At 27.9% G+C, this 14,931-nt stretch overlaps 1 protein-coding gene across 11 annotated transcripts in view; it reads left to right on the top strand.

Annotated features, from left to right (window-relative positions):
* Positions 1–14,931, top strand: part of LOC124949603 (5-hydroxytryptamine receptor 1-like) — a 125,019-nt gene that overhangs the window by 4,958 nt on the left and 105,130 nt on the right. The gene's annotated exons all lie outside the window — the stretch shown is intronic.

The following is a 14,931-nucleotide window of genomic DNA, read 5'->3' as shown; positions in this document are numbered from 1 at the left end:
GAGAGAAAAAAAAAAAAAAGAAAAGAAAAGGAAAAAGAAGAAAGAAAAAAATCAAAATATCCCGAGATGAAAAACTTTCGAAGATTATTATTATTATATCTATCGGGGCACATCTAAAGAGAACGAGAGAGAGAGAGAGAGAGAGAGAGAGAGAGAGAGAGAGAGAAAGGGATGTTTATATCTCATCCATCATTCCATCGAAACAGCCCATAAATCGAATATTAATATACGAAAAAAAGCTCGAAGGACGTTCGTTGTATGTCTCCAAAAAAGAAAGAGAGAAAAAAAAAGAAAAGAATAAAAAATAAATAAAAAAATATTATATTATGGGTGAAAAAGATATTTTTTAAAATTCATTTACAGTACCTTTCATCTCCTTTTTTTTTCTCTCTCTCTCTCTCTCTTTCTCTCTATCTATTTATTTATCTATCTATCTATCTATCTATCTATCTATCTATCTATCTCTCTTTCATCGTCCTTATCGTCATTTTTTAACGATGGAAAATAATAGATAAAAAAAAGAGAGAGAAAGAAAAAAGAGAAGAAAAAGAAGAAGACGAAGATATTTATAAGAGAATCTATAGAAGTTCTTTTACATGAATGTATAAAATTTCATATGGTTTTTCTATGGGTTCATTGAGCATATGTTGACAGTAAAATACATACATACATATACATACTCTTTCTATCTTGAATATAAATTGAATATTAATATTGTACCGGGAACATTTCTATCTATTTCTTTTTCTTCTTTTTTCTAGAGAAGAAAAGAAGAAAAAAAAAAAAGAAAGAAAGAAAGAAAAAAAATATAAAAACGTATCAAACGAGAGAAGAAAAAGGTTACACGGGCATTTGATATGATCATACTAACGTTATACCTAACTCTATGTGTGCCCGTGTGTGTGTGTGTGTGTGTGTGTGTGTGTGCACGCTCACGTGCGCGCGCGCGTATATATTGTCTGTTGAATTGTATTATAGTAAAAATGCTGTATTACAGCGAATAAACGCGTTCTATTTTTCTCGATTAAAAGATCGATCCTTCTTCTAAAGTATCGATCTTTTTTCTCTTTTTTTAATTTTCTTTTTTTTTTCTCTTTTTTTTTTTTGGTCTTTTTTGTATCGATTTTTGGAATCTTTTCTCACTACGATTCTCTCCGTTTACGTTCTACGTTTGTGATAATAATAAAAAGAAAATTTTTAACGTCGATCTCTGTGTATAAATAAATTTCGAGAAATTTCAAAAGCAAAGTAAAAATATTATACAATGGTGGTGGGACAAGAAAAAATCGATGATCTGTCTAGTTAGGAAAAAGAAATAAAAAAATAAAAAAAAATAAAAAAAGAAAAAAAAAAAAATAAAAAAAAGAAAAAGGAAAGAAAAAAAAAAAAAAAAAAAAAAAAAAAAAAGAAGAAGAAGGAAAGAAGAAAAAAGGAGCAAAAAGAGAAAACAGACGCTTCCTCAAGCAAGTTTGTCGGTTAGTGAAATTGAATAATTAACGCGTTCGTTATCACGTCAGTCACCTGTGATCGACAGCGAATTTTCCGATTTTAATTAAAAATATTTATAGGATCGGTACACATAGGGTCTGTAGTAATGAGAGAGAGAGAGAGAGAGAGAAAGAGAGAGAGACAAGAAAAAGGGACGATGGAGAGATTGGAATTTCTTAAAATTTTTTTCCTTTTTTTTATTTTCTCCTTTTTTCCTCACTCTTATTATGTATCTATATCTATATACATCGTATATGTGTGTGTGTGTGTGTGTGTATGTATGTATGTATGTATATATATATATATGAATGATGAATTTATTAAAAAAAAAAAAAAAAAAAAAAAAAAAAAAAAAAAGAAGAAATTTATTGAATAATGAAACCCGATATAATATATAACGTCGAATAGAATCGGATTTTGATAATTATTATGAATGGGGAAGGAGAAAAATAAAAGAAAATATTTATAGAAATCGATAGAAAAGTTGTTTTTGAAAAAAGTACGGATAAGTTTTATCGATGAATTTCTTAACGATTTAAAATGAACCAAAGTAATACTTTATGTCAGTATTTTACATGCTCGTTATATCATCTGGCAATTTTACAAAAAGTGGTTTACGAGTTAACACACGTTTAGTTCTGCTTGTGTGTGTGTACATATATATATATATATATATATATATATATATATATATATAATAAACTATAGATTCATATGTGGTTGTGTACAACACACGTGGGTTGAATAATCGATTTTTCTTTTTTTCTTTTTGTTTCATACGAGACCTCGAATGTTTACCAGAGAAAGAACTGAGAAAGAAAAGAAAAGAAAAGAAAAAAAGAAAAAGAGGAAAGAAAAATAGGGGGGAGATAAAAAAGTGTTCGAAAACGAGATGCATATTCATGAGTTCATCGTTCATTATCTTTCACACGCAAGTTCTTTCAATCGAACCTTCGCGCATAGGCTTAGAGGGAGAAAAAAAGGGGACGCAATGGGAGGGGGGAGGGGTGGAAGTCATTAGAAAAGCGTGAAATTAAAAATTGTCGGAACAAATGAAAAACTTTTTCTTTTGAGTTAAATCTTTCATATAAAACTTGACACACACACACACACACACACACACACACATACACACACGCACGGATGCAAACATAACTCATTTCTTTTACATTATTATGAAATATTTTGAGTAATTATTTTATTTACGAATTTATCGAATATTTCTGTTAGTAAATGGATCGTTTATAGCGAAAAAGAATGAATGAAAGAAAGAAAAAAAGAAAAAAAGGAAAAAAGAAAATGAACATGAACGACAGAAAAAACATTACTACAATAATCGATAATAACGATATAGCAACATTTATTTATTTGTTCAATACTTTTATTAATTAACGGCAAGTATTTGTTAAATAATAAAAAAGAAGAAAAACAAAAATAATAACCATGAATATTTTGAAAGGTATAAATAATTAACTGTCAAAAATTGCGTCAGAATTCTTTGCGTCATTTCTATTATGTACCGAAAATTACGATAATTTCATTATAAATACCTGATCATTTATTTAAAATACTTTTCATTTTATCTATCTATCTATCTATTTATATATATACACACATTTTATTATAAATGGCTGATCATTTATTTAAAATACTATTTATTAAATATTTTGTTATAAATAGATTGATCATTTATTCAAAATAGCGATTTATCCTCCAGCATCCTTCCCCCCTCTCCCTTCCCCCCAGCATTAAATAGCAACTAAAATTTAGCTGACTCACGATTTCGATAATGGATGTTACAGGATTCGGTGTTATCAAAACTTGTACCATTAATTTTCACTCTTTCACGATGCTTTTTATTCCTCGATTTATTTTTAAAATTCCATTTCTGGCACTATTGTCCAATTAAGTCGATAATAATATATATTTAATTTCGATAAATATAAATAAATATCTATTTATATATATATATATATATATATATATATATATATATATATACCATACACACACAGATACATATGCACTTATATGTACTATTTAAAAAGATTTATAGATAGAAAGGTCATTTTTATTGAATACATTGGTAAGTACTGTATTGTCGTATATATGTATATATGAAAAAAAAAAAAAAATAAATAAATAAATAAAAAAAAAAAGAAACCCGATTATTGTTCGTGAAATATGAAATTGTTCGAGCTGAAAGTTCTTTATCTTTTCTTTTCTTTTTTTTTTTTTTATTCTTTTTTATTATCAAAAAGTTACGGCTTATGATTGATTCAAATATATGATATGAGAGAGGGACAGAGACAGAAACAGAGACAGAGAGAGAGAGAGAGAGAGAGAGAGAGAGAGAGAGAAAGAGAGAAAAATTTAGAAATAAACTTAGCAATTGTGAAAGAACGTTCAATTTGTCATAGCTGTGAACGTATTAACACAATTACACAATACACAACTAAATATCTCTTCCCCTCTCTCTCTCTTTCCCTGTCTCTCTCTCTCTCTCTCTCTCTCTCTCTCTCTCTCTCTCTCTCTCTCTCCCTCTTTCTCTCACACACACATACACACACACACATACACTATCTGGAATGCTTTCGACAGATATTCCCTTTCAAGTGGCACGCTGAGAGTTGAGTGTTATTAACCTTCCTTCAGTTAGCAAAGTGTTTCTAATTCAACGTTTTAGTAACACCTCATTCTCTCTCTATCTGTATATTTCATTATAGATTTTTTTTCTTCCCTCTTTTTCTCCTACTTTCCTTTTTTTTTTTTTTTTTTTTTTTTTTCTTTTTTTTTTTTTTTTTTTTTTTTTTTTTTTTTTTTTTTTTTTTTATCCTTTCGATTAACAAGCAACAATTTCGTTAGAGGGCTTTCAGTCAATTCAAAGGATAAGAAGAAGGAAATGGAAAAAGAAAAAGAAAAAGCAAAAGAAAGAAAAAGAGAAAGAGAAAAAGAAGAAGGAAAAAAAAAAGGAAAAAGAATTATATAAGAGAGAAAGACAGAAAGAAAGAAAGAAAGAAAGAGAGAAAGAAAGAAACTAAACCAAACTCGTCTTTATCCTTTTACTCATTCTCCGTTTTCTTCGGGGAATGGGGGTGGAGTGGGTGTGTGGTTGAGAAGGAGGAGAGGGATGAAAGGAGAGTGCCGGGGGTCGGGGCAACGGGGCGTGCATTTTTTCTTTTTTGTTCCTCTTTTTCTTTTTTCTTTTTTTTTTCTCTTTTTTTTCTTTTTTCTTTTTTTTTTTTTATTTTTCTCCTTTCCTCGTTTCTCGTTTCCCTTCGTTATTTATTTAAATTGCATTTTCCCGAGTACCGATAACGTGCACCTGTCTACCGTACCAGAGACACTTCTTCGTCCTTTCTTCGTTTGTTCCTTTCATCCTTCCTTTCTTCTTCCTTCCTTCCTTCCTTCGAGATCTTCCTCCTAGTAAAATTACTTGAAATCGGTTTCTAGGACGAGACTATTCTATATCCACGAGACATTACTATCTACTTATTCTTTATAGTTTTATTATCTTTTCCAAAATCGATATGAGTTTCTATTCGATTAGTTAGATATTTATAAAGTTTTCTCTTTTATTGTTTTATATAAAAATAATATATATATATATATATATATATATATATATATATATATATATTACTACAGGGAAGTATAGTTATATGACATATTTCTTATCTCTTGCCGTACAGCAATTTGTAAGAAGTGATATTAAACAATTTTTACAATGAAAACAAAACAAGAAATGAAAGGAAAAAAAAAAAAAGTAATAAATAAATATAGGAAAAAGAAAATGAAAAAAATATTAGGAAAAAAATATTTGATTTCGACTGATAATAATTTTTCCTCGATACTTCCTTGAGTTTCTTTTGTTAGAAGACATTTTGTTCAGAAAGTTTTTTCTTTTTCTTTGTTTTTTTTTTTTTTTTTTTTTTATTTTATTTCTTTTTTATTTTTCTTTTAATTTTATTTATTTATTTATTTGTTTTTTTTTTTTTTTTTTTTTTTTTTTTTTTTTTTTTTTTTTTTTATTAATTTAAGAAAGAGAATACATATTTGTCATTCGATATTACTCCTCCTAGTACATCCTGTTTTTATTACAAAATAAAAAAAAAAAAAAAAAAAAAAAAAAAAAAAAAAAAAACAGAGAAACAAAGAAAATTTTATTTCGAATAGAATTCGATAAGAATTTTTTCTTTTGTGTTAGAAAAAAAATTTTGCAGAAAGTTTTTCTCTTTCTCTTTCTTACTCATTTGAAATACAAAATACACATTTGTCATTCGCTATTCCCTCGAAAGTGTATCTACTATCCGGTTCTTCAAAAAAAAAAGAAAAAAAAAAAAAAAAGAAAAAAAAAACAGAAAAAAGAAAAAGAATTTATATAAAAAAAAAAAAAAATCCATTATCAATGATAAATCGTACGATAAACCCGAACATTATCATTCCAATCTCGATTCGCTAATTTTTCACGTTATGTTTAAGTTCTTTCTTGAAAGGAATTTTAATTCGTATTATCTGTACTTCATTTATTCCTATCTATGAGGATGAGGAAGGGGGGGGGGGAGGGGGGAGGATGGATCGGGTGGGCACGACAAGCGTGAGTATATTACATCCCACTCGAATAATTAACTATTGTTGTTTACTTAGAAAGAGAAAACGTTGAGGAAAATGGGAATATCTTTTGGTATGCGTTTAGGCATGAAAGAATTTTTGATCTGATGGAATTTCTCCATTTCTCTCTCTCTCTCTCTCTCTCTCTTTCTCTCTTCCTCGAAAAAAGAAGTACATATACATATATATATATATATATATATATATATATATATATATATATATATATAAAGGGATAGAGAGAGAGAAAGAGAGAAAAAGAAAGAATGAATACACACTTGGAAATGCAATTAAACTTCCCAGTGAGCGATCGCGAATATACGTGCATTCATTGGAAAATTTGCATGTTCGATTCTCATCGTCCATCGTTTCTTCTTTTTTTCCTTTCTTTCTTTTTTTTTTGCCCCTCTTTTCTCGTTCTTAACGTAGAAAACGTATTTTTGCGCCGGAGGCTTTCGCCGATATTCCGACGTTTCGCGTTCGGATACTTACACAGCAGAAAATCATAGATACGCGAGATCGACCAATGGTTCGTAAATTTTTGCTTTATTCCTTTCCCATATCGTTTTCTGTCGGTTTCTTTTTTGCTTTTTTTTGTTTTTTTTTTTTGTTTTTTTTTTTTGTTTTTTTTTTTTGTTTTTTTTTTTTTTCTTTTTTTTTTTTTGTACAATCTTCAAACATTTATACGATATTTTTTATTTTCCATCAATTCTAAGAAATCATGACTTTTCGATAATCGAGCATAGATCGAAGAAAGGGATTCCCGAAAATAATTGCATTTTTTTTCTTTTTTTCTTTTTTAATGGAAGATTTACAAAATATTTGAATCTTGATGATCAAGACGATTTTTGTGATCAGTTATTATGACAGAATCTGAAAGTATTTCGATGAAAATTTTTTTTACCGAAACTACGATTTGTATTCTATAAAATATTTCGATCACAATGATAAAAGATATTTTTGTTGTCGAGTATCGATCGAATAATTTCTTTTTTCTTTTTTTTCCTTTCTTTTTTTTTTTTCAATCGAAGACATATAAAATATTTTAAAGCAAACGCTCGATAACTATCTTTGTAAGTCAATCATTGATAGGAACATTTACGAATAAAATTTTTACAAGTCGAAGATTTTCTTTCTGCGCAATATTTCTATAAAAAAATTTTTTTTTTTTTTTTTTCGTAATCAAAAAGGCTCTCGAATAAATTTTTCTTCGTATCAAAGATTTGTTTCTATAAATATTACGATTCTTTATATATACACATCAGTACATAAATAATTATATATAAAATTATTTTATGTACTGAAATTTGACGAGTCATATAAATCGATTTGAATAGTAAAACTGAGTTAACTGTTAGAAGAATATCAATTACGATATATTAAAAAATATATGAATGAATACATAAAAATGAATGTGTGCGTAAATTACTACTATGCATTATGTAAAGACAATCTTTCTTTCAATCCATCATGCACATCGATCGTATCTACAAAAAAGAATCTTTTATCATCGACAAAAATTTTCCTACCAATCAAAAATTTTTCCCGTCATCGTCATCGTCGTCTTCGTCATCGTTGTACGAGTTTTCTCGCGATATATATCGATAATATATAAAAACGATCCTTTAACGTCAACGACGAAAAGCGCGAAAGTTTTTATTAACATCGATATTAACTTTACCTTTAAAACCTTTTTTTAAACACTACGATATATATATATATATATATACATACACATTATTTAATAAATTAATGTTTTATATATATGTATATATTGCAATTAAAAAAAAAAAATATATATATATATTGTAATGTTTAAAAAAAAATATATATATATATTTTTTTTTTTTAGAAATAATCATGATTATTATCTAACCCAATTTTAATAGATTTTCATAATATTGCGTTAGATAAAATACATCGACAAAATTTAACGAATTTAACGAAAATTCTTCGAATTCGCTTTTAATCGAATTTATGTGAGAAGACAAAAGATAAATAGATAGGTAGATAGATAGATAGATAGATAGATAGATAGATGAATAGCTATATAGATAGATAGATACATGGAGAGAAAAAGAGATAATAATACGTATACAAAGATGTGGTTTATTTAAATGCAATACAATGAAAATTCACGTTTATGGAAAACCAAAAAGCTTAATAAGAGAGCTCGATTAACGATGAAATATTTACGATTGGGATACGTTGCAACTTAGATTGAATTAATATACGATTTATTAACTTTCTACTTATAGAACTACTTTCTCTCTCTCTCTCTCTCTCTCTCTCTCTCTCTCTCTCTCATTTTCTAAAAATATATATATATATATATATATATATTTTTTTTTTTTTATCGAATTACAGAAGATTTTCTTCGTTCTGTCTTTGTCTGTTCATTTATCCTTTTCTCTCTTCGCCTTGAAAAAAAATCAAATTGAAAAAGTACAAAGAGAGTAACGCGTATTAGACGAACGATCGATCGTTCGTTCTATCGAAGGAATGTGTTTGGGAGATAGAAAGAAAGAAAGAGAGAAAGAGAGAGAAATAGAGATAGAGATAGAGATAGAGATAGAGATAGATGTGGAACACAGACTCTCGACTCGCAATCAAGCGTTCCCTGATTACTTTTGCGTTTCCTACCAACGACGGTAGACAACCCATCTTCTTCGATGACGCTTCTTTTACGAATAGAAAGATGCTAGTCTCGATTTGTCAAAGCTTTGTCAGACTTTTCTTCTCCCCTCCCCTCCCCATCCCTCCTCTCTCTCTTTCTTTTTTTTTTCTCTCGTCCATTATTCTTCCTTTGAATCAATCAACTTTGTAATTTTAAACGAAAACGTTGATTCACACATCGATTATTAAAGATATCATCTTTTTTTTCTTTTCCTTTTTTTTCTTTTTTATCGACGCTGATAAACAATACCAATATCATGAATAATGATAATAAAAATAAGAAGAAGAAGAAGATAAAGAATATAAATAATATGAATGATCGAAATAGATTATACAATACGTGTCGAGTTTAAAGATGAACAAAAAAAAAAAAAATATATATATATATACATATATAAAGACAAATCTAGACCTGAGATAGTATAGTAAGAATAGTAATGAAAAAAAAAAATAAAAAATAAAAAAAAAATAAATAAAAAACAAAAAAGAAAAATAGAAAAACTATAATACATTTTTGGTGCAGTAAAGATGAAAGGTTGCAATTGTCATAAGTTCTGGTAATCAATTTTTAAAAACTCATGTTATAAATGAAAAGAATATGAAACGAAACAAAATGAGACAGCCTAATGTCTAAAAATTATATTACTTATATTAAAAATAATAATAATTATTTTTAATATAATTAATATAATTTTAATATAATTAATAATAATAATAATTATTATTATTATTAATTAATATTAGTATTATTCGTTAAAATCGAATTGATAAAAAAGAAAAAATAATAATTGATTAACCATAACAAACTATTTTCCTTTTTGATCTAACGAGTAACATTTACGTCAATTTTTTTCTTTTCTTTTTTTCCCCCATCGAGAAATTATCATCCTCTTTCTTAGAGAGAAAGAAAGACGGAGGGATTAAAGGGGGAAAAAAAAGAATATGAAGGGAAAAGAAAAAGAAAGGAAAATTTTGAACGTTACGATTGATCATTGATAAAAGATAATTAATCAAAAGAAAAATAATTATAGAAGGATGTTAATAAGAGATTAATAAACGTGTCAATTAATAAACATGAAATATGTAAGTTGATATGCATAAGGAAGAGAAAAAAGGTCGTACGTGATTCGATAACGCTTACTGTTTTATTATTTTACCACGAATGAAATGAAATATTATTCGAACATTGGTCGTTCGTTCGTTCGTTCGTTCGTTCGATAGATAGTCACGTAAAATCGTCGATAGATAGAGAATGAGAGAGAGAGAGAGAGAAATCGTGTGGATCACGTAGCACGTAATCTGTCCGGTAAACGAACGAAAATATCCAAGTATCTCATCTCACATGAGCTTGCTCGACGACTCTTCTTCATCGACTATCTCATGAGAGTACCTTAAAGCTGATATATCTCGTCTAGTTATAACTATCTAAATGATCTCTCTTTCTCTTTATCTCTCTCTTTCTCTCTATCATGAAATATCAATGATTTTTAGAAAATAAAAGAGAGAGAGAGAGAGAGAATTACATTATTTTTTTCTTTTTATCTTTTTCTTTTTTCTATTTTTTTTTTTTTTGTTTTTTTTTTTTTTTTTTAGAATACAGTATACTTTAAGAATTATTTTTAGAAATTGAAAATTAATTTCTAGAATTAAAAAAGATTTAATAGATTAATTATAAAACTTTTTTAATTAATTAATCAATTAATAATAATAATTATTATTATTATTATCATTATTATTTTTGATATTTGATTATTGAATTGGTTTTGCGTTTCTAAATTGGAATTATTTAAAAAAAGGGAAAAGAAAGAAATTGATTGAACTATTATTATTTATTCCTGTTATAGAATGATAAAAACAAGGAAGGAAAAGAATATGTACGAGCGTGTTGTATATTTGTTCTCGAACAATAATTACTTTGTTTGATATCAATTGATTGCACGAAGTGAGGGAAATGTTGAAAATAAATATCCAATGATAGATCGAAAGCTATTGCTGCGATTTGACTTGAATCAATTGAAACAATCTTGTTAATTAAAACAAAAAGAAATATGGAAACGAGAATTGATTTATTATTTATCTTTCTTGTTTCTTTTGTTTTTGTTGTTGTTATTTCTTTTTTTGTTCTTTTTTTTTTTTTGTTTTGTTTTCTTTTTTTTCTTGGTTAAATAGTACAAGTTGAATGTGAAACTTTTAAATGACGTTTGACCTCTGCAAGGAACTCTCCCTGACTCGGAAGAAGAGAATGATAAAGGACGATAACGAGCCGTGATCTTGTCAATTACTTTCGTGTTAGTATATAATCTATATGTATGTATGTATGTATATATATATATATATATATATATATATATATATATATGTATATAATATTATATACATCAAATAATCTCGTCGTTTTAACTTTTTTAACTCTCTCTCTCTCTTGCTCCCTCTCTCTCTCTCTCTTTCTCTCTTTTTCTTTTTATACTTCTTTTACATTGAAATAAATTACTCGAATAAAAAATAAATAATATTACTTTGAATATTTTCTTATTTCTGTATGTGTGTGTGTGTGTGTGCGTGTAAAGGATATAAATATTACATAAAATTTCTGTATTTCTTTTCATAGAGTCTTTTTAATGTAACGAAGAGAAGTTTTTTCCTCATACTCTTTGGAGTTTAAGTTTAAGGCGATCGAAAATTAAAGAAAGAGAATTAAAACTCCAAGAAAGTAGAAGAAAGTCTTAGGGCTTAGGAATCTTATTTTCTTTCACATGGATCGACCGCTTTTTCTATCTCTAATTCTCCCTTTTTCTCTTTCTATTTCTCATTCTCTCTCTCACTCTCTCTCTCTCTCTCTCTCTCTCTCTCTCTCTCTCTCTTTCGTTTTTCTTTTTTTCTTTGCCATTCGATTAAGACCTCGTCTATTTTATTTTTATTTTTTCTTTCTTTTTTCTTTTTTTTTTTTCTTAGTATCTAATTTTATTAAATTGGAAATAGAAGAAAGGTTGCTTTGTAAATTTAACTTCAACTTTGTACGTACGATGAAAAAGAAATTTCTTTATATTGATTTACGTTAGAAATGAAAAAGAATCCAAAAGACAAGCAAGAAGGAAAAGAGGCAGACAAAAAGAGAGAGAGAGAGAGAGAGAGAGAGAGAGAGAGAAACAGTGAGAAAGTATATCTTGTTTTATTAAATTAAAAATATGAAAAAGTTTGTTCCATAAATAGTTCAACTTTGAATGATACGAAAAGTAATTTCTTTCGATTGAACTACGTTAGAAATTAAAATAAAAAAAAAAAAATATTCAAAAGAAAAACAGAAAGAAAGATAGAGATAGAGATAGAGGCAGAGAAATGGGGAGACAGTGGGAAAGTCTAATATCTAGTTTTGTTAAATTAAAAATACGAGAAAGTCTGAATTGTGAATAGTTCAACTTTGAACTATAAGACAAAATCCCTTATTTAGAAATAAAAAAAATAAAAAGAGAGAGAGAAACAGAGAGAAAGAGAAAGATAATAAAAAAATGTATGAATTATTGACAAACGCACACATACATATACACACACACACACATACACAGATTCTATCAAATAACTCAATTCTTTTCTAATATCTAATTATATTGAAATGAAATATACGAACAATAAATATTTCGATTATAAATGACAAAAAGAAAATTTCTTTCGATTAATCTATGTTCGAAATAAAAAAAACTCGAAAAGATGGAGAGAAATAGAGAGAGAGAGAGAGAGAGAGAGAGAGAGAGAGAGAGAGAGAGAGAGAGAGAGAGAGAAAGAGATAGGGATAAAGAGAGAGAAAGGGATAGAGATAAATAGATAAATAGTTAAAGAAAGTGAGACAAAAAAAGAGAGAGAGAGAGAGAGAGAGAGAGAGAGAAAGAAATGGAAAATATAATATGTTTCGTATTTATATGATATTTACACCGTTGTTTAACCGAGTTTATGCGAACAGACGTCTCTGACCCGACTTGGAGCCATTATTAGGATCGATAGAGCATTAGGAACGGCGGCGGTTGAATTTCACAGGGCCGAAGGGGTAAACGCTAATGCACGCAAACCTAAACGTTCTCTCTCTCTCTCTCTCTCTCTCTTTATATATATATATATATATATCTATCTCTCTCTCTTACTATCTCTCTGTCTAGGATCGAAGGAGAGATACAAGGAAGATGGAGGGAAGGAAGAGAACACGTGTCGTACTTATGATTAGATGGACAATGGGTGGAGAGTAGGCGGGGAGGAGATGTCAAAGGACTATGTGAAAATCAAATATAATAATCCGGAAGACAGATTGAATTCTAGTCGTTCACTTAAAAAAATCCTTTTTATTCTTTTACCATCTCTATTCTTCTTACTAACTTTTCAAAAATAAAAGAGAGAGAGAGAGAGAGAGAGAAAGAGAGAAAATTAGAAAAAAAGAAAAAGGAAAAAAGAAAAACGTGAAATTCGTGATCCTTTCTCGTTTCGTACAAATTATCGTCGCGTGTTTGCATGAACGTAATAAATACATACGTATATATATATATATATATATATATATATATATATATATATATATATATATATATATATATATATATATATTCGTATTGCTAAGAAAAAAATACTGTAGCCTCATGCGATGCGCGTAGTTACATTTTTATTACTGTAGCGTGTTAGTTTGAGAGAGCTCGCGCGTGCGTGTAAAAAACACTAGAAGTGTATCGAATATTTAGCGCAATGGTCGTTACGAAATTATGGAGCGTTCTTTCTTTCTTTATTTCTTACTTTCTTTTTTTGTATGCGTGAATGGATCAATTTTTACTTACAATTTAAATTTAATTTAATTTCTGTTCTTTTTGTATATCTTTACTTTGTCTATTTTTCTTTTTCCTCTTTTTTCTCTCCGTTTTTTGTTTTTTACATTTCGTCCTTTTTCCTGGTTTCTTTTTTCTTTTTATTTTTTGTTTTCGTTCGACCTCGCAATAGAATACACATTTATGTACGTTATATACGTGTAGATGACAACAATGATTAAAATGTAAAATATGAAATAAATATAGTGAAAAGTAGTGAACGTTAAGAGACTCATATATTTGTTTGTGCACCAATCGTAATATATCTCCGGGCCGTTACTATATGTATAATAACAAATATGATGATAATGGAGAACGATATTTTTTCTTTCTTTTTTTTTTTTCTTTTTCGTTATCGTTTACAAAAAAAAAAAAAAAAAAAAAAAAAAAAAAAAAAAAAAAAATAAAAAAATAAAAAAATTGTTTCACAATCCATCGACGTATACTCGTATACATTGAAATTGCTACTCAACGATCCTCTTGAACATTGGAGTGAAATTGGTAGAGAGTTTAAAAGAAAAATAAGTAAATAAATAAATAAAAAACAGAAAGTAAACAATGAGAGAGTGAGAGAATGAGAGAGAATGAGAGAGAGAGAGAGAGAGAGAGAGAGAGAGAGAGAGAGAGAGCGAGGATGATAGAAAAATATTTTCCGATAATAACGTTATCGAGCAACATCGAAATTTTGGTAATTTCCGATGAGTTTGATTTATTACGTTATCGTTTCTCGATCGAACACATATATATATATATATATATATATATATATGTGTGTGTGTGTGTGTGTGTGTATATATGTATTTAATGTATGTAAGTATTACATACATACATGAAAGACATTAATCATAAATGTTGGCATGTACACTCGCAGATGATTAATGCGTAACGATTCGTACCTAAAGACGTTCAATTTTTCCATCCCTTCTTTGAGAAACGAAAAAAAAAAAAAAAAAAAAAAAGAGAGAGAAAAATAAAAATGGGAAAAAAAAGGAAAAAATGAAGAAGAAAAGAAAAAAAGAGAAAGAAGGAAAAAGAATTATTTTTTATTCCTCGTTAACTTTTCGTCGTCGAGACTTTCAACCCCTCTTTTACTTTTTACCTTTCTATTTTTTTTCTTTTCCTTTTTTTTTTTTTTCTTTCTTTCTTTCTTTCTCTTCAACCCCATGAATCAACGATGTCACTGAACTACGAGTAATTACTATTCTCCCTACTTAGTAACGATTTCAACACGCGAACGAAAAATCGCGTTCAAAATAAAATCGTATATTCTATGTATGTATGTATGTATGTGTGTATGTGGATGCATGGCTCATATTAT

Source organism: Vespa velutina, chromosome 6 (genome assembly GCF_912470025.1).
Source record: "Vespa velutina chromosome 6, iVesVel2.1, whole genome shotgun sequence".
Lineage (NCBI taxonomy): Eukaryota > Metazoa > Arthropoda > Insecta > Hymenoptera > Vespidae > Vespa > Vespa velutina.
Note: the sequence above shows the minus strand (reverse complement) of the source record. Positions and strands in the feature narration are given on the sequence as shown.